The sequence below is a fragment of the Cheilinus undulatus genome, linkage group 24 (genome assembly GCF_018320785.1).
Source record: "Cheilinus undulatus linkage group 24, ASM1832078v1, whole genome shotgun sequence".
NCBI lineage: Eukaryota > Metazoa > Chordata > Actinopteri > Labriformes > Labridae > Cheilinus > Cheilinus undulatus.
In genome coordinates, this window is record NC_054888.1 from 23,288,007 (window position 1) to 23,307,239 (window position 19,233).

General features: G+C 37.7%; 1 protein-coding gene across 3 annotated transcripts in view; it reads right to left on the bottom strand.

Moving 5' to 3' along the window:
• Window positions 1-18,077, bottom strand: part of LOC121506478 (interleukin-1 receptor accessory protein-like 1) — a 555,282-nt gene extending 537,205 nt beyond the window's left edge. For all 3 annotated transcript variants that reach the window (XM_041782309.1, XM_041782312.1, XM_041782308.1), the window contains exons 1-3: window positions 17,846-18,077; window positions 13,976-14,027; window positions 13,807-13,879 (exon numbers count right to left, since the gene is read on the bottom strand). The gene's annotated coding sequence lies outside the window, so the exon portion shown is untranslated. The remainder of the gene's footprint in view (window positions 1-13,806; window positions 13,880-13,975; window positions 14,028-17,845) is intronic.
• Window positions 18,078-19,233: the final 1,156 nt, after the last annotated feature.

The window sequence follows — 19,233 nt, forward strand, 5'->3', positions numbered from 1 at the left end:
ACAGAATGAGGATGAAAATACTTTATAGTGCTTAAAGCTTCTTATGTAAATTTTTTTAAGGTCATTCAAACTACCAGAAGGTATAATGAGGAGCATGTCATGGATAAAACTGTTTTTTGTTTGTTTGTTTTTTACTTGCTTGGTGTGTGGGTTTAATTGTGGCAGACCATGATTTTCTCCGGTTGACTACAGCCCTAGATAATAGAGGGTGATCAGAAAACAGTTTTCTGTCCACAGAAAAATCTCTCTTGATTGAGCAGATTTATGAAAAAAAGCAGGTTCATAGATATTCAATATGCAGCAGTAAATTTCAATGACTGCAGGGGTGCACTATTTGGCAAATAGTCTATTTATTTATTTCAGCTTTTTTTCAACTGTGGAACATGCCTCCTGAAGACCTGAGGTCTGCTTAAACTGTCAGCTCATTTACATCAGAGCTCAGTCTACTGCACATTTTATGTTTTTAAATTCATAGCTGTTAAGAAATAACTTCTTTCTTGAGATTTTTTTATTGTTTTTAAAATATAATTAATGTCTGTAAGGAAGAATTTATGTATCTTAATAGATTGTAATAATTGAGCTTCTATCTCCATGTAAAGTAGGTTAAGGCAAAGGTAAGCAAGTAAATTCGGCATTCAGTAAAAGAAACGTTTTCTAAAGGACTGAATGAACTGTGGTTAGAGGTGCACACTTACAGCTAGTGAGTGCTTGGTCGGAGCTGCTTCCTATATAATGCAATTTTCAATCATGAGGCGGTAACAACAGGGTTCCTACACACTTTTAGAAAGCAAATTTAAGACTTTTTAAGACCTGAACTGAGAAAAATGAACACCACTTTGCATCAGGAAATGGTCAAAAAGACACATCATCATAACATATTTTAGCAGGTGCACTAGGCTGATTCTAAGCAAATTTCTGGAGAAAACTGTCATAATAAGGCTGGTCTGCATGGATTTTTAAGTTTGCAACATGGAAGCTCAGATGTTAGAGAACTGGGCTAGTGTTTTACAACAGTATGGAGTGTACTTGATCACAGTGAACCAGATAAAATCAGAGAGGGGTTAGGTGGTCGTCCTCCAGGAAACTTTAAAAACCCATCACGAAATTCCCTGAATTCTAAAGAACAATTATTGAAAAGTTTGTGGACTAAGATGACTAAAACTGTATAAGGTTGACTAGAAAACAAAGATTGGGTAATGACATGTCTTAGTCAAGACTTCTCACTGATAAAGATCTGACTTTTAAAGACTTTCTCAGGCCTTAAATTTCACTGTAAAACTATTTAAAAGCTTTCAAGGCTCTGCAGGAACTCTGAACAATGTATAATCCTAAACATCTTGTTGAGTTTGACCAACTGAAGTTACTTGGATTTGGTAAACAAATTAAGAGTTATTTGTTAAAAAGCAATACTAATATTGTTTTGGGAGACTTAACCCTTAGAGCTCATGCGGCACAGATCTGTGCCACAGGCACACCCCCTTTGTAAATTGCTTGGTAACTTTTGAACCTTAAGTTGTAGGCACTAAGTTGTTTTTTTCCTGTGAAAGCTCTGTGTTGTGCCTTTCTAAATATGTTTTTCATGCATTTGTAGCTCTTACAGAACATTTTCTAGAGAGCCCAGAACTTGGCTGACTTCCTGGGGTCTCTGAAGACAGTGTTGTTGTGTACAACAAGAAGTGACACAGTTTAGAAAAATATTGATAACTTTAGAATCATAAGTCATAGACACTTACTCGTTTTTTCCTCTGAAAGTTAACCATTTTGCCGTTCGTTTGCTACCCTCAATATCTCCAAAGCTGCTCTAGCAGGCCTGGAACTACGATATCTTTTTGGGGTCTTTAAAGATTAAATCCACAGCGTTAGATCTGATAATAAGCATCTTTTTGTCCATTTTTAATCCATTTTTGGATTTCTACGGTGGGTAGCACCATATTTGTTGAGGGCAATGTTTACATGCATTGCATTGTGGGAGTTGTAGTCGACCAGTTGCTTCTCTACTGCTTAAAGGAACGGCACAACTTAATCTAACTGCAAAAAAGTGCATGGACTATTTTTTTATATATGTAGATATTTTGAAAACCTTTAGTCACAGAATGTTTATTTTTTTCACTGTTTTGTCTCCAAGAGATGGAAAACAAGTCTGTGCAGAGAAAATGCTTAGTCACTGTTGTTAACTGTGTTATCAATAAAAATCTTTGAATTTCAAATTCCAATTTTTTTTTTCTTTAGAGTCCTATATTTCTTTTTTTTTAATTCCTGTAGTAGATATATTCTTAAAGCCCAGGTTGTCTTGAAAAAAGAGATGTTTAGAGCTTGACTGTGCACCACAGGGGTTGATGTTTTACAAGCTTTTAAAGAAAAAAGTCCAGACGAGACATGATGGTGAAAAAAAATAGAGTTCTAAGGCTTAATTTGAATCCTAACGTCAAGCTTCAAAGTTGTGTGCTTACCCAGATCTTATTAAAGAGTGTAAATGATGCCCAGACTGTTATTTTGATGATTTTTTTTTCTCATTTAAAGGCATTTTTGACATTGTAGTAGTCATGTTATTGCAGTCAAAACAGCATATCATACTATTTCCACAGCTTTCTGTTCTCTGCCTTGTGTTTTTCTTTTAGTCTGTTGTTTATGAACCAAAGAACTGTATTTGCAGAGCTGTAAATGTGATGTCAAGAGTCTTTGAATGTTTCTGCATGAAGTGTTTTAGTCTTAAACTTTAGAGTTTTATTTATGAGGCCCCAGGAGTAGCACAAAGCATAATGTCCCAAACTTATAATGTTATTCCACAACAACTCAGACTATTGATTTTGATCCAGACAATAGTTTCCTGTTGAGATAAATATTAATAAAGTTCTGCAACGTGTGGGATTTTAGTGAAAAAAAAGTGACTTGTAGGTCAGAGTGTTTTGAAATGAGGTCATCACTGGTGGGAGGCGATCATCTACTATTCACAGCTCTGTACGTTTGCTCCGGGGTAATGTCGACCTCTGCGCTGACACAAACTTATTACTGGTGTAAATCACACTGCAGCCACACACCACTTCTGCCCTCTCACCATGAATATTTTAACAAGCATACGTACATGCTGCGATGCCTTGCATTGTCTAGAATATTACCGCTCGCCTGAAGTAACGCTTGAGTTATGTCTTCGTCTCAGGAAGTGCAACTCTCTGTTTGCATACTGTGTACATCCAGACCCATTCTGCAGATATATTGGGTAAGAAAAAGAACACCTGCTTCATGCATTTGATGTCGTTTCTCTGCGAGGTTATCGGGGACACGGAAAGTGACGGGGTGTATCCACACTAATGCATCTCTGCTCACAGACAGATGACACACCTCCAGACCTATCTGTTCATTTACCTCCACAATCAAGATTCACGGCTCTATTTTCCTGCGCCCTGTTTGCCAGAGGTGCTCTGTTTTCTTCAGTGTTAAATGAATTAAACGGGCGGGCTGCCAACCGCCAGATATAGCAGAGTGTCTGCGTCTTGGGTATGTAAAGACAGAAATTTGGAGTGCGTTCACACGTTGCCTGCTGCTAATCCAAACTGATGGATTCCGTTTTCAGAACTTTGCCCTCAATTTTCACAGGTCAAGCTGTGTTAATGTCATGACAATAAAAAATATCTCTATATTTATACTAGTCTCAAGTTATAATTACCAGAAGCAGTACTTTTAAATGCCACAATCAGCAGCACAAAAAAAAGAAGAAGAATGTCACCAGGATGAGCAGAGTAGCTCTGCTAAACGATTTGCAATAAGCCTGAGAAAACAGCGAGCAGCAGACAGTCGAGCCCCGGCTCTGCATGACTGGCTCCATCTACAGCAGCATACGGAGGCCTGACGCCGGCCAGGTGGCTGTTACATCTGGCCCATTAGCTCTCAACCACTGCAATGACTCTCCACACCACAGAGAGCCTGTTGAAATAATATCATCAGGACCTCTTAGTGCTGAAGGCCGCCTTGCCCATTGCCTGCTCAGAACGGCGAGGCAAGGTATCATAGAGAGTCTGACCTGGCAGCACCGGGGCTGGGTCTGGTGCAGAAACTGTTCAAGTATCAGTTGAAAACAGTGACGTTCAGGTTAAATTGCTTGTAACACTACTGAAGAAAATTGTTTTGGATCACAGGTGATTAAAAAGTTTGGAGTTTGGGGCTCAGCTGTCCTAGTGGTGAAGTCAAGCCCTGTGCCTTGAAGCAGTCAGTCCAGGTTCAATAGAGCTGTGCATCTCCACCCAGCCCATTTGGTTCGATTTGATATCACGATTCACTAAGAAGTTATTTTGTTACTAAATATTAAATATTGGCAATAAAAAATAGCTTTTGAAAATGATGAACGTTACATATTTAAATTAAACATTTTTATCACCTTCTTCCCTATTTTCCTCCCACATGCACCGAAAGAAGGAGGGGTGGATGGATGCTTTATCAATCCAGAGGTACAGAGCTTAACAAATTTATTAGACCACCTGTCATATCTGTCTCAAAGACCATCCAGCATCATGAAGTGCTTTAATGCAGACTCTTTCATTTTCAGTCAGCTCTCAACGTTTTACCATTTGGAACGGGAAAGAGGAATTTCAACCTGAATTCACCCAAATTTGAGCCGGCTCACTGGGCTTCTCTGAGAAGTCAGAAATGAATCAAGCATAACATTCAACCACTACAACTATTTTTTATGTTCAGGAATGCAAGTAAATAACTAAAATTTGACATATTAATCAAGAAATATTAATTTGCTTTCTATTTTTTTTCAGTTTTTTTATAAATCAGTAAATTAGACAATTCATTGATAATAATAATAATTCTATTTTAGCATTAAAAATATCATTTGGGTTAAAAAGTTTCTACATATTAGTATATTAACAATGCAGAAACATCAAAAATGATTTTGGTAATTACCAGTGCTGTTAATTTAGGGCAGCTGTGGTATAAACCTTAATTTGGTTAGGGTTAGGGTGGTCTAATAAATTTGCTGCTGATAAAAAGATGCCAAATCAACTGTTTTCTATATCACACAAATGTAGATGCAAAAACAAACCTAACATTTCTATAGCTACTGGATATGTGACACCATAGGAAGTCTACATTGTGCTCCTTTTCATTTACTCTGACAAATGTCTGTTTACCTTGCTGGGTGTCCTGTCTTGTGCTAACACCTCTGGTAAATGTTATATCTCACAAAAAGAAAGCCTTTTAATAAAATGCTACCTCGAACAAGTGAAATATTACCCAGTGTGATTGTTTTTTGTCCCTGACATTTGACTTTTTGAACTCAAAAACTCAAATTTTTAGAAGAAGAGCCATTTAACAAAAATCCTCTTTTCGGACCGCTTTTATGAAACTCATAAAGCCAGACTGAGCTGCACTGTGATCGTTAATGGGCTGAAGGATGTGTTTTCATCCATTCTGGCTCCAACCTTTGGCCCTATGTGTGGGCATTGTGGACAAAATTACTTCCTTTTTAAGTTTAAACAAAAACCTTAAATTTATGGCATTTTTCGCTCAATGTTTGGTGGGATGGTAGATGAAAGGTCAGAAAATCAGCAATTAACCAAAGGTTTCTCTATTTGGTTTGAAGATCTTTCTCTATTCAAAATGACACGCTTCGATAGTATGCAATAACTTCATGCAAGTAAAACAAGAACGCTCTTCATTATTCATGCTCACAGCTAGGGCGGGGCAATTAATTGCAAACTAGATTAAATCGCAATATGACCTGTTGCAAATTTCAAATTGCAGAAGGTGCAATATTTCTGTTAGTGATGTACAATAAGTATTTTTTGAACCGATACCAATAACTGATAATTTCCTACTTCTGATGGCCAATAACCAATAATAACCGATATATATATATATATATATATTTTTTTTTTTTTTTTTTTTTTTTTTTTTTGCAATTGTGTGATTTTTAAAAATAAGTTCATGCCATGTATTTATGCACATCTGGGGGTAAGAAGGGGTTAATATGTAGTGAGCAAAGATGTTTAAAACTAATTCTAACCGCCATTATCCCCTTTTCCCTTGGAATAAATTCTTGACAAGTGGTCAAATCTGACATTTCAATTAACTAAACAAGGATTCAGCTGACTCCTGTCAAATCAGACATAAAAACAAATGATAACGGGCTGTCTTGCTTAACAAATGGAGATTTTTGGGTGTCTCTTTTTGTTTTTGCTGCATGAGTCAGAAATAGAGCTAATGTTTTACATAAAGATTAAAAATATGCACTGACATAAGTCATATCAGAGATAGGTTAAGAATGTTAAGTCCACCGTGGTCTGTAACTTCTGTTCCTAACGTTGATCAGACTGAATGAAAGCACATCAAATAGAGCAGGCAGGTATACGCTTATGAAAGCAGCGGTGGATCAGGAGACTGTCAGAATGATTTGTCATTATTAGCATTGCCTTTTGGCTCTGACGAACTTTCTGCAGTTTCCAGTGCCTGCTCAATCAGCACTCTGCCTCATCTTAACCTTTGTCTAGGTCCTATTGCCTGCGGCTAACGCTAGCGGCTACTGCCACTTCGTTTTAACGTCGTTAGGATGATGACTTTAAGTGACTTTAAAGTCCAGTCGAAGACTTCTTTCCACTCTTCAGGACCTTTGCAGGGCAAATTCTACACACACTGTCATGTTATCCTCCCAGTAAATACTGAATAACTTCGTGTAATAACCGTGTTGTTAGCTCTTAGCACAGAGGCCGCTTCTCTTCTTCTCTGGTGGTTAACAGCGGGTCGTGTACTGCGGCGCCACCTACTGTTTGGAATGTGTAGTCTCATGAGAAAGAAAACAAATGCCTTTAATATCGGTGGATTTTATCAGTTAATATTTTATCATCGGCAAAATTAAAATATGTAAAATATATGCATTATCGGCCAATAATTTATCGGTGCCGATAATTATCATGCATCCCCAATTTCTTTAACTTGAAATTTGTGTCAAAATACCAGTTTAAAACTTTGTTTTGCAGCAGAGATGTTATGCTTTATATATCAAGCAATCATTCAAGTGACATTCTTTTAGAATACTCTACAAAAATCCTAATTTCTTCATTTTTGTACTTTTTTTTAAGTACATAGGGGAATGACAAAAAAGTCATGATTCCCTTCAATGCATCAACTCATATCCAATTTGCAATATGAGTCAAAATCTAGACTTTTTTTTTCAAAATTGTTCACTTTTGCTTAATCTAGTATTGTATTGTTTATAACAGAATGATTTATTCCTTGTGTTTGTTGAAAAATAAATAAGATAATGAGCTTAAGAAAAAGTCACACATCAAATCGCAATATTGGGGGAAAAAACTGCAATTAGATTATTTTCCCAAAGCGTTCACCCCTACTCACAACATGGCTTTATTCAGTTAAAATTATTGACTTATGTACAAGGCTAGCCCAAGCTAACCCCACTGTTGTCACACTGACCCTTTATTGATTTGTTTATTTTTGTAAAACTGCATGATTTTACAGTATAGGACCAAGCATAGTTTGCTGCAAACTTAGAAAAACGGTGTTATCCAGATTGAAAACAAAAACGCTTGATTACTTTGATATGACTTTCTGTCTCTTCAGCACTGATTCAGGCGCAGGCAATTTTACCATCAGGCAAAAGCAACTGCCTGGGGTCTTGTGCAACAAAGGGCCTCAAGACATACTAGTCCATACAGGGTTATTATACATACCTAAATATAAATCAAAAATCTAGAATCACTTTTAATGATTAAGACTAACATTTTGCATGCAAAAAAGGTGCCAAAAGTGAATACAATGGTGTCAAATCCTATTTTTTATTTCCCCAAAAAGTCCCCGGGCCCAACAGAAAGGTCCAAACCCCTCAAAAAGCCCCAGAATGTCTTAATATCAAGCAACTGTCAATTGGTAGAACCCTACAGATATATTGAAATAATGAATTGGTGGATTCCTGTAGTGGATTTATTATTTTCACTGACTAGTAATGAGGTGATTCTGAGTTAGGATTCTCTTACAGAGCAGCTGAATTTTTGTTGGATATCTAGCTTAGTTTTTTGGTAATTTCTGCAGCTCTCTGGCTTTGGAACCTGAAAAGAGATGTATGAAAATGTGTTCAAAATACTCATAATGTTGTTTTTTTTTCTTTGACTTAACAGGAGGCTATAAACCTCCCTGGACTCAGGGAGTCAAACTAACTTGAGCTCATTTAACTGACTATGAGAGTAAAATACATCATCTAATTCAATGATATTCTTATGTTAATGGTGGTTACTATGGGCCTGATATTTGCTAAATTTCTAGACTTGTGGTTTTCTACTGGTGGTTGGGAACCAAAGACTTGGTTGCAGAGCTGTTTCTAGGGAAAAGTAAGTCAAATTAAAGGATGTCCTGGAGTGTCCTGTCTCTTTTTCTCTGGGTGCACTCACACCGGAGCCAGCTGCCTCGTACCATGCTGAAGCACGACTGTCTGCACTTCCCAGTCCCCCTGCTGGCCTGCACTCATACTGCTTCAAGCCCAACCTGGCCTGAGCATGAATACATCACCACGTCTTAATATAGCACACACAGTTTCAAGAAGCAAGGAATACGCAGACGACATGGCAGTAACTTTACCCCCTTTGTGGCTCAGTTGGAGTCATTTTGGATCTATAAGGTCCTCTTTCACTCTGTAAATGTTTAAAGTTACTGTCAAGGGGAACGGTTGTATTGATTACATGACACGTGCATGTTGCAGGCTTATACAAAAGCAATAGTACCATGCTACCTCCTCCCTCCATGCCAGTGAAACAGAGGAGTTGAAATTGTGGAAAATCTGGGTCATGATGTCTTAATAAGGAGGTGGTAGTGTAAAATTAAGCTAGACCAGTTGAGAAGAACTGTCTAGATGAAAACCAGCATCTTTGGAAACTGATAAACTTTCATCTAGCTGTTAAATTATGAGAATCATGCTTCCTGATTTTAACGTTTAGTGTTGAGCCTAGAAAGTCTGGCATCCAAATCTTGACTGGTTAAAATTCTGGGTCAGATAAAGCCGTATTTGAATATCAAATGGGCCTTGGGTAATCTTTGAAAATTAGCTTGTATGCTCTTTTAAAGTGGAAATAACCTAAGGTAGTTTAGATAAATTATTATCCGAGCTGCCCCTTGTTTGTGAATGAGGTCGTGTGTGCTGGGAGATTTCATCCCAACCTCTGACCCCCACCATTCTTCTGTGAGGGGTTTCCATTCATCCTTGCTGAGAGCACATCCTTGGTTTGATTTAGTCAGAGGAAGCCATTAGAAGCAGTGTAATGCAGTTTTTGGCAAGAAGAGACCCGGGCATTCATTACAGCGGTGTTTCTTTATTTAGGAGCAACTTCATCAGCAAGCCCTTGTCATTTAAGGACAAAAAAGCACTTTAAAATAACATTTTATTTGCTTTTTACAAACAAGTTGCCAGCAGGAAAAACAACATTTCAAGTACCTCCATCATCAGCGCTGTATCAGTCATGATAAATTAAAGAACAACTCACAGATTGCCATTTTCTTTCTCTTTGGCTTGCATCCCCTTTTGTAAAATGAATTGGGCAGCCTGTTCAACCCTGAATTATGCATTTATTTTTTTTCCTCTCAGTAGAATTACACTCATAAAACACGGTGCTGAAAGGAATATTTTTAACATGCCAAATGTAGCTTAGCTGCAAGAAAATCAATTGCTTAAACCAAAAGGGGGAAAGCAGGAACCTTTGCTACAACTACTCATCTATGAACACAGCAGTGGTTGCAACATTTAAAGTATAAGGATATGACCTTTTTATTGTTATTTATATGAAAGAAGTGAGGCTTTTAGCTTGGGGTCTCAAGTATTTGACAGCACTAGCACACCGTGGTCTTCTGTTGACATGGAAATAAACTCTTTGTAGTGAATGAGCATATTTCTCTCCCCACATCTCTTGCTCTAAGGGTCTCCTGAAATTGCTGCTTGCTCATAGCAGCCTCTTTTCTCATGACGTGATCTGGTAATCCATCTTCAAAGAGCCCCCCTTCCTCCCATCCCCCTCTTCGTCTTCCCCTCTCCTGGGTTAACGTAGGCGGATATGCTGTAGCCCTAATATCATATGCATGAAAAATTTGCCGTCCCTGCACCTTTTTGCTTCATATGTTGCAGCACAGTGGCTGATGGATAGAATATGTCACTCGGTGCAGTGCTCAGGGCAAGAGCCATGCTTTTGGAGGTGGGGGGTTTGTCCCTGAGAGTCAGGGGACCAGAGACTGGAAAGTAAAGGCCAAAGACCTGGCAGCTTTGTCCGCGTTAACTACAGTGACCTGACAGGGACACAAAATTCACAAGAGACAGGGACGTCTCTAGATGATCTCAGCCGAGGTCTCAGACAAAAACATATATTATTTATACTGAGCTGAAGCATCTGAGTGACAAATGCTGCTGGACTTTCACAGCACCGAGGAGAACACCTTCACTTTATGCTGCTATAAAGCTGTTGCAGTTTAACTTCAGGGTTTTGACTGCCATTTAAATCTTTATTCTTGTGGTCAGAGAGAGGCAAGGTTGCTGTCGAGCATTTAAATGAGGTGGAACTTTTTGAAAAATTGGGTTTTGTTTTGGCTTGTGACTGATTAAAAACAGAAAAACCGAAATAAATTGTTTAAGACAGGGAAAAATAATAAGAAAAAAACTTAAATTATGAAGTTTGGCCTAAGGAAATTTAACTCGTCTTAACTATAATTGGAGCAGTAAATTATTATGTAATTATTGTATTCATAAGACAGATTCGCTAGTACTTGATTTGCTCTAAGAACAAATAATAAACGTACTTTTACACTGTTGGCCTGTGGAATTTAATACTAAATGTTATTGTGTTTATTGCGCTCTTATTTTGAAAATTTCCAATCAATATTTCCAGTGATTAAAAATCAAAAATAGCCGACTTCCTGAGTGACTTTTTAGCTCTTCAAACTAAAATGACAGGCAAGGTTTCCCACTTTTAGTATGCACACTTCCCTACTTTATTTTTTATTCAGGACTTGAAGCTGTGAGAGGGAAGGGTTTAAATGTGTGTGTACATTTTAAATTGGATAATAAAGTAGATTTTTGAATAACCCAGAGTGACCTTGGTGTTTCAGTCCCTCCCTCAGGCTCTGTCCTTATTCATTCTCCTCAGTACTATTCTTTTGTGAGATAACTCAGTGCCTTATATTTACGTTTTAAATTTACATTTTTTTCCTTTGATGGAGATTGAAAATGTGCCCCGATGGCACCGGCTTATTAAAGTCAAACCTCAATATGGTTCTTTTTTAGCAGGAAGTGGAGTCGGGCCAGGGTGTCATGCTTGTCTTTGAGAAAATGACAGCATACTTTATAAGGCATTTTGGATGTAAATTATTATTTTAGGGAGGGCAGAGGATCAGTGGAAGTGGTGAGAAGAACTGTGGTCAAGCTGGATCCCGGTGGAAGAAGCAGCAACTAATCCTAACCCAAACACTGGGGGTTGATGTGCAGGGAGATGTTCAACCTTACTTGTGAAAGCAGTGATTTTCAAACTGTTTTGTGCAGGTTACACCTAAAATCAAGCCAAAATCTCGAGGCACACACCATACCATGTAAATCAGTCACTTCAAAATCTTACTTAATCTTTAGTAGGAATGCATGATGTAGGATTTTGCTTTTATCCAATATGTCAATTAATAACATTTATTTAGCCATTTCAGATGTAAAGTTTAGGTCCTTATAACACATTTCACTGAGGCTGATGTTGGTCTGTTGGTCCTGACTAAAACTCCACAAACTTATTTGGACATAAAATCAATTTTTACAGCAGATCTAGGCCCATAGTTGCAGCCAGTATGACTGGTTTTATAGCTGATATAAAGCAGTGTTTACACCCAGTACAAGCTGATATTTACAGCCGATACAGGCTGATTTGCCATATAGTTACAGTCCTTTTAGACTGATATTTACAGTTCAAATAGGAATACATTTACAGCCGATATAGGCCAATTTTGCCAGATATTTACAGTTCATACAGGACTATATTTGCAGCAGATATAGGCCAATTTGCCATATAGTTACAGTCCTTTTAGACTGATATTTACAGTTCATATAGGAATACATTTACAGCTGATATAGGCCAATTTTGCCAGATATTTACAGTTCATATAGGACTATATTTGCAGCAGATATAGGCCAATTTGCCATATAGTTACAGTCCTTTTAGACTGATATTTACAGTTCATATAGAACTATATTTAACGCCAATATAAGCCAATTTTGTCAGATATTTACGGTTCATATAGAACTAAATTTACAGCCGATATAAGCCAATTTTGTCAGATGTTTATGGTTCATATAGGACTATATTTACTGCTGATTTAAGCCATTTTTGCCAGATATTTATGGTTTATATAGTACTATATTTACAGCCGATATATGCCGATTTTGCCAGATATTTTTTTGGTTCATATAGGAATATATTTACAGCCGATATAAGCCAATTTTGCCAGATTTTTACAGTTCATATAGGACTTTATTTACAGCCGATATAAGCCATTTTTGCCAGATATTTATGGTTCATATTGTACTATATTTGCAGCCAATATAGGCCGATTTTGCCAGATATTTGCAGTCCTTTTAGACTGATATTTACGGTTCATATAGGACTATATTTACAGCTGATAAAGGATGCTCTTTAGAGCTGACATATGCCGACATTTTAATAAGATACAGGCTGATATTTACAGCCAATATTAGCCAGCATGTACAGCTGATATATCGGTTCTAACTATCAGCACAAATATTCCTACCTGCTTTGACTGATAATCAACTTTTTCAGCTACTGTCTACCAATACTAATATCATGCAAATCAAATTTTGCATTCCTAATCTCTCGTATAGTTTTCGTACTGACATGTAGATTTACAACTTCCCACAGCACATGTAGTCTTGCCACACCATTTCAAAAACCACTGGTTTAAAGAACTGGTTAAATATGAGATATTCAAGGCCGTCTGGTATTTTACGCTGGCTGCACACTCAATGATTTTAAGCCCAAGTCTGAGACTGGTTTAACCCACCAAACAATAAATTCAGGGACCTGATTCAAGACTTGTCACAACCAATTATTTGTCCACAGGCTGGGATACCTCTGGTAGAATACCCATGATAGTAGACCAGTACAAGCAGATAGGTTAGTGTCACTGATACTATTACAGCTTATAAACATAAATGCAACTATTATCTTCTTATTAGCCCAGCTTTTTACCTCGTTCACGGCAAAAAAAAAGAAAAAAAGAGCATACACTTGGACAGCAAGTGTTAGATAGGAACCAATCATACTCCCGTGTTTTTTTTCTTCTAAAGTCATGTTTGATCCTGCAAGTTTTGTGGGATCTAGAATCAGCAGATGCTTGGTCTCAGTCCGTTGCGCCCAGAAGATCATCATGTTAAAAATAACTTCAAACTGTCTGTTGTCTATGCTTTTAAAACAAGTTATGATGTGAGAATCTTCAAGCATACCCACCCAAACAACTCTGCAAGTCAAGCCCCTACAGCTCATATCGGCTCCCTGGACCCCGTAGTTTGTTTTGTGAGTCACATCCTGTAGCTCATGCTTTAAGGTTGGCCCACTGTTTGCACATGTCACCTTAAAATACACTTGAGCTGCTATAGCAATACAAAGACTTGGATGAGCTTTTGTCTTGGGTCTGAGTCATATAAGAGTATAAACACTCCTACGCATCATCCCACACAATGCATCTGTTAGATTAGCTTTTCTCTGCATATCAGTCTAACTCTGTCATAGCCTCCCAGGAGCATTCAGGAAATTCTGGACTCACCAAAATCATGTGGCTTCCTCTAGGCCAGCGCTGAAACAGCCAAGCAAGGCAATTCCTGGAATTATGATTGTTCCTGCAATTGACAAGAACATTTAAATCTCCTGTGCACATCACTAGTTTTTCTTTTCAAGCACGAACAGATTTATCTACAAAGATTTTTCTTTTCTACCTTGAAGATCAGCTGTAGTCAAGGTACTCTGAAGCCTCGGAGCCCTCGAGTTCTGTGGTAAAATGTTAACACAAAAGTCTGAGTATCAATAGCCATACAGCGCAGAAATGTTTTCATGCATCTAACAGAGCCTTGTGGCAACATCAAACCCTGGTAATAGAGGTCTGCATAGGGCAGCTGTCTCTGTCCCACCACACCGACAGCAGATGTTAGGGGCAAACACTTCTCTTTGCTCTCCTGTTTTTAAAATGTGCAGCTTAAAATGAGCTTGCCAGTCTACTGTTTGTTCACCAAGTGTTTGTTGTAAACACGTCACACTCAAAAAGCAATTCTTGAATCTTTTACATAACTTCTAAACAAAAAAAACTTTTACTCGACATGTGAATGTTGCATGCTTGAGATAGAATCTGATCTGACGAGTTGACTCGACTCTTGGGATCCCTGGTGATGCACATGCTCTGCAAAATATCTTGCACATCTGTCGAGCTGTGGTACATGAAGCAGCAGGGACAGGCAGAAAACATGCTCATGCTCTCTGACAACACTTCTGAAAAATATCCCTTTTTCTCTCTTCACGTAAGGCCTACGTTTCAATTGTCAAAACAGCCATAGATACAGCCAATTATTAAAAACATATCCTTGTATTTTGCTCTCCAAGAACCATAGGTCCATTTACACATGCTGTATGGGAACGTCCTGGGGTTTCGGATTTGTGGAGGAAGGTTATTGGTACTATTTCATTACTCATATGAGTAGTTTCCTATTGACCCTGCTGTGCATCTTTTAACTAATGACTTTGACCTTTATCTTACAGACAACAAACACAAAATCTGTCCAGCAGGGCTAATGTCAGTAAAGGAGGACAAAGTGCAGCTACTCACTGGCTTCAAGTTGTAGCTCTTTTTCTGTAAATTTGTGCATAAAGCTGAGCAAACTTCAAGCACTTTATGCTTGCTTTATATGTTGGTTGCCAGCTAAACATGCTCGTTAAATGAGAGCCTATTGCAGTGATCTTCAACTAGCGGCCTGAGGGCCACATCAAGCCCCTCACATTTTCCCATTTGGCCCCCAAAACATTATTAAATTCAGAAATATGCAGAGGAAAAAATAGTTTGATGCATATCAGATTGGTTAGATTGGTTAAATGTTTGATAATTTTTATAGAAATCCACCTGTCACCCATTGTTAGCAAATATGATGCTTGATAAACACATATTTTGAGTTTATCATTAATAAAAACTATGTTTTTCTTTCAACCTCAAGCATTTAACTGCCTGGGAATCAAAACTAAAGACGTTTTTAATTGCACAGGTTTTTCTCCAATATGGCACACCATATTACCACCGAACTGAGTGATGGAGAACATAACAGTCCCAAAGCATTTAGCTGAAATATCTCAATCGCCCCCTTGTGGCTGGCTAAGGTTGTTTCCACCAAGCGGTCCGGCTCAGTTTGGTGCAGAATGGCATGCATTTTTTTACGTTTCCAATGAGCAAAAGTTGGAAGGGGTTCCAAAAAAACCACCCGTACCGTTCCACTTTTCAGCACCTTTCCGTAGGGGTACTAATCTAACCTATCCATACCAAAAAGGTGGAGCTACACTCAACAATAGGGGGTTGCAATGACGTCACGTCAGCGTGCGACACAGCTGCTGCAAAACATGGACGTCTGAGAAAAACTGACTAATATCTGCTTAAATTGGGGATATTTGGATTCAACAGAGATCTATGTACTGTAACTAGTTATTCATCTACTTCTTATTTTAGGTAACCTGTGAAAACATTGCTCTATGGTTGTTGGACGCGTTCGTAAAACTTCGAGCTGCAGCCTATTTTAAAATGAGATCAGCGCACCCTGGATTTCTGACTTAATCTAGTTTATTTTTAACACCAGCTAGACTTTTACCTTATTTTTAATGTTGTCGAGTTCTCCCAGTACAGCTCTAAACTTTCATATTTTGTCGGATAAACTGTTATAGACTAAATATATTCACATTTTAACGTACAATTACGATGCAAAAACGTCTCCGTACACGTATTCCATCAGCTGAGGATCTGTACTGACAGCGGTTAACATAATTAAGATGTAGTTATTTTTTTAAAAAGCACTTTCAGCGGAAATAAAGCTGTTTAATGCTTAGTCCCCACTGATTTCTGTCACTCATCCTCTCCATAACTCTGCAGCTGGACCAGCAGACTCGTGCTGCATGTGACTTCACATTCATCGCCTTTACAGCCCGCCCACCAAGTGAGGGCGCAAACTATTTTGGTACCAAACCATACCAAACTGTACTGAATCAAACTGGACCCCCTGATGGAAACACGGCTTTATTGTTGCATCTAAGTGTTGAGTAATTTGAGCACATATGCAGCAGAAATTACTGATGTCTACCATAATTTGTTAAATTTACATGCTCGGGAATACATTAGTGTAATGCATGCAGTACCAGTCTGTGTACATTAGATGCATTAATATATTTTGTAGCTCAGTATTCGTTGCTTATTTCTTAGCAAAACGACTCACATGCTAAAGGCCCATGTTTGTACTGTTGCAAAGGCTCATTAAAGAGAAAAATCGTCTGCATCCATGTTCTAACAGACACATCTGGAGCGATGTTTAGAGGATTGAGACCCAGATGGATAGTAAATCCATAGAGTCCTATAAACCTCCATTAAGGACATATTGGATATTGGTGAAAATCCAATATCATTCATCCCTAACATCAAGGTTTACAATTATTTAATCTTAACACCATGTGAAGTTATCCTTTTATTTCATGCTTTATAAGTCCTAATTACACCATATGGTTCAAAGTCGCAGTTATTTTAGATAATACATAGAATGCTGTTGTATGGCAAAATTACTGGTTAGAAAACAAGCAATCCATGACAACAAGCTGGCCCAAAAAACATGCAAGATTTGCCAAAAAAAATGACAGTGTTTAATCTGCATCAGTCAAGTTATCACGGCAATCTCTGCTGACTTGGAAAAACACATTGAGAAAACTAAATAAATAAGAATATTTTAAATCATTAAAAACAATATGCAGCTATTTGACTCTTGATAGTTTAATTTTATCACTGCACAAACACAAACCTAGTATGTCCTCAGAAATGCAGAGTCAGGCAAACATTTGTAAAAGCATTTCAAGGACATGCATAATTCAGCATAAACAAGCCTAACAGGTGGATTCAGAGACTGAAGTAATTTAACTAAAGTGACTGAGATTCTGCAATAATTTTAATGTCTTTCTACATTAGAACAGGAGCAACAGCTCCAGCAGACAGTATCAAGTGTAGTCCTGAAATGCAAAAACAGTGCGAACAATATAACTCTGTGATAAATGCAGTCATGAATTGTCATTTTTATCTAAAATTTGTATCTTATCTGTAATCTAAACACAGATGAAACCGACTAACACACACAAACTCCTATTCTTTTTAACCTTAGTGTGGATTAGACCACCTTTAAGTCCAGTGTGCGCATGCGTCTCTGACATCGCCTACTCTGCTAGCAACTACACTGCTTTATTGGCAGTTAATTTGTTTATATTATGTATTAATTAGTTTTAAATTAAGCCCAGCTTCACACACAAAATTTCAGGAAAAAAGTATGTGTACAGGCTATTTAGAATAACGCATATTCCCTAAAAATCTTTCAACAAAAGGTAGCTAAACGTTGGAGTGGTACTGTGTGACGCAGTTTAAATAAACCTTCAAACACTGTACTTCACTCGAGCTGTTAAGCTAGCATAGATAACATGGTCTATACAAGTGTTTCAGGAGCTTGCTTTAACGGTTCAACACTGGCCTCTGAAAGTTAAAAATGAGTTTTTTGGCTGTTACTACACTCTTCAATAACCCCACTCACCTGTTGTGATGCTAGCTGTCAGAACTTTCCAGCAAGAGCCGACGGAAGTCCTCATCCAGCACCGCTCCTGTTCGCTTTGTGGCCGCTACTCTGGAGAGTCGCTCTGTAGAGAAAAATAATTAACTTGAGCCTTATACTAAATTTTTTTTGTAGTTTTACACTGTTAAAGGACTGCTAAGTGCCCCGTTTGCCCTAATTTGTTCCAACAATATTCCCAGGCGCGGCCAACGGTCAAAATTAATTAGCTAAAAGTAAGCAGCTGTTGACCACTTGAGGGCGCATGCGCAGCATCCTCAGGGGGTTATGGTTACAGTAGACTAGAGTGAACAAGCTTTGAGATTAGATAAGAAAGCTCACTAATATAATAATTTAATCATTAAAATGATTTGAAATATGTCCTTTTATCTTCTTTTAAAACTCTGAATTTACTATTTAAATATGTTTGTTTTTGTTTTCTCTAACAGGCTATCCACAGGCGACCGTTTTCATTGATATATATTTATATGTCGCTCAGCATATAATTCAATTCTGCAGGGCTTTCCCACAAGAATAGGTACATGATAAACAAAACAGGAAAATAGAAAATAAGTGGCAAGCTATGGCAAGTGATGGCAAGAAGAATTATTAACAAAACATTATTCTGAACACTATGCAAAGAGAAAATTATGAAGTCATTTGTCTTACAGCTATGTTTATAACCCTTTACCTACTGAGTCTAAAAATGGCGATTTGGACATATTTTGTTATTATGGGTGTAAAATAGTCAGGAAATGCCCTAAGTCTGAGATCTTTGGTCCCTTTTCCCAGGAGTACTTGAACTTGACTTTTCGACATCTGGTTAATGATTATTGCACATTATATGGAATTGTCAGCAGTTTAAACGAAGAAAAACACAAAAACAGATTTGTTTTTCATGGCTTTAATGAGAAGAAATTTTGTTATTGCTCATGAAGTTTTGATTTGACATTTGAAATGTGAACCTGTACATGTTTAGAACAATCACCAGTCATTTTTTGAGTCTAGGACTCTGGGTGTGCAAAACACAGTGCAAAGGATAACTAAATACATAGGCAAAAATTAGTGCAAATAAAGGTGCAAAAATGCATTCTCAACATTCTCAAGTAACATATTGTTATTGTACATGACAGACACGCACAAATGCCACTATCTAACGCTATTTTTTGAAAACCAAAACACCACTCTCGCTCGATCTCCTTTTACTGTCTTCCTTCACTCTCCTATCTCACTTGTCTTCTGCCAAAGCTGCCGTTATCGCAGTGCTGTTCAACATTACCGTAATATATATACCACACATCATATATTGCTGGAAAGCACAGATTCTCAGCTCTCTGTCAGCGTTGGGATTTTTTAGATTAAGCAAACTTTTG